We start from the raw sequence: 1,842 nt of genomic DNA, 5'->3' as shown, positions 1-1,842 counted from the left end.
TCAGTCCCCAGGGGTAGCCTCCTTCTCAGCCTCAGTGCCCCTGGACACCACTTTGCCATCACGACCTTGGGTGGTTGTCCTCTGGACGGTTTGCATGGAGTTACTGGAGTCCATCTGGAGCATCACTGAGACTGAAGTGTGCCCCATCTTCCAGCAAGCAGCGGTAGGTGGCCATCTCAGACTCAAACTTGGCCTTGATGTTCAGCAGGACTTCACATTCCTGGGTCTGGTGCTGCCCCTCTGCCCGGGTTTGTGCCAGCTCTGACTCCAGGTACAGAAGGACCCCACTGAGCTGCTCCATCTGTGTGTCATATCCGGCCTCCACGTCCCTAAGGCTGTTCTCCAAGCTGATCTTCTGATTTTTCATGGCATCTAGGTCAATCTCCAAGGCCTGGAGGGTGTGCCTCAGGTCCGTGAGTGTGGTCTGAGCATCTCTGATTTTGGCAGACTGGGTAGTGACCACCGTGGTGCTCTCTTCAATCTGCTGGGACCAGTACTTGTCTAGTTCCTCACGGTTCTTCTGAGCCAGCTACTTATTCTGGGCCTGGATATCAGCCATGATCTTGCTGAGGTCCTGAGAACTGGCAATCTGGGCTTCTAGTCCTTTTACTCCCTCCTCACGGTTCTTCTTCATGAACCTTCTTTAGTTCCTCCTAGAGGGCTTCGATTTCTGTCTCCAGCTGCAGCCTCGTGATGTTGGTGTCATCCACCACCTTTGAGTCCATGGATGTCGCGCTCCACAGACTGGCGCATATCCAGTTCTGTCTCGTACTTGACTCTGAAGTCATTGGCAGCAATATGGGCATTGTCTATCTGCAGGACGATGCAGGCATTGTCCACAGAATTGGCAAAGATCTGAGCCCTCAGGTCCTTGATGGTCTTGAGATAGTAGCCCCAGTCTCTGACACCCTGGGACCCCTTCTTCTCCAGATATTCCCGATTTTGCTCTCCAGTCTCCTGTTCTTGGTCTCCGTGCTCTGCACCCTGTCCAGGCGGTCGTCCAGGTCTTGCAAGGTCTCCTCAGTCTGGATGCCACCTTTTCCAACCAGGCCTGCAGAGCCCATGAAGCCACCCTAGATGCTTGAGGAAATCCGGGAACCAGAGCCCCCCCAGCACCTGCATAGACGCTGGCTGCACTGCTGGCAGGCCGGACCTGCTGGCTGGGCGTCCGCACAGATTCCAGGGACTGGTAGGTAGTTGGTGGAAAACGTGGTGGAGCGGGTGGTGAAGCTCATGTTGTCTGGAGAGGAGAGCAAATCGAGGGACCGGGACAGGAGTTCCGAGGGTTAGGTTCCGGGTTAGAGGGGTTAGAGGGAAGGTGGCAGCCCTTGAGCTGTTATATCGCTGAGGGAAGCGTGGGACTAACAGTTGACTATGAGACTTTAGTCTGCCTCCCAGGTCCCAGCACCTAAGAGTAGTAAACAACCAATAAGGCAAAAAAGAAAAAGCCCAAACAACACAAAATGAGACAAAAATCCCATTGAGGTCCTTTTGTGTTGGTCATCTACGGCTGGGCATGGGGTCTGCCCTTAAGTGTATGTAGCTAATATAGCCAATGAGACTCCATTTGACAAAACTATTTTTTTTCCTTTGCAAATGGGTGAAAATTGCTGGTAGCTTCTTGGTTAGGAGTGGTAAACTGTGTCCATCCCCCTCTCTCAGCACCGGGACCTCATCTGGCTTGAACCTGCACGGGCCTTGTGTGTGCTGCCACATTTTCCATGGTTTCATCAGTTCCGTTGTGCCTGGAAGACACTGTTTCCTTGGTGTTTTAAAGGAGAGCATCACTGTGGGGGAAATAAAGGAGTTTTTTAGGTGGATTTTAGAAGGGAAGATTTGTTA

General features: G+C 52.4%; 1 pseudogene; it reads right to left on the bottom strand.

Moving 5' to 3' along the window:
• Positions 1–1,235, bottom strand: LOC121439021 (annotated as a pseudogene).
• Positions 1,236–1,842: the final 607 nt, after the last annotated feature.

Source organism: Microtus oregoni, unplaced genomic scaffold (genome assembly GCF_018167655.1).
Source record: "Microtus oregoni isolate MIOR12 unplaced genomic scaffold, Mior012 000059F_ref0000304, whole genome shotgun sequence".
NCBI lineage: Eukaryota > Metazoa > Chordata > Mammalia > Rodentia > Cricetidae > Microtus > Microtus oregoni.
The sequence above is the reverse complement of the archived record's forward strand: the minus strand, read 5'-3'. Positions and strand labels throughout refer to the sequence as shown.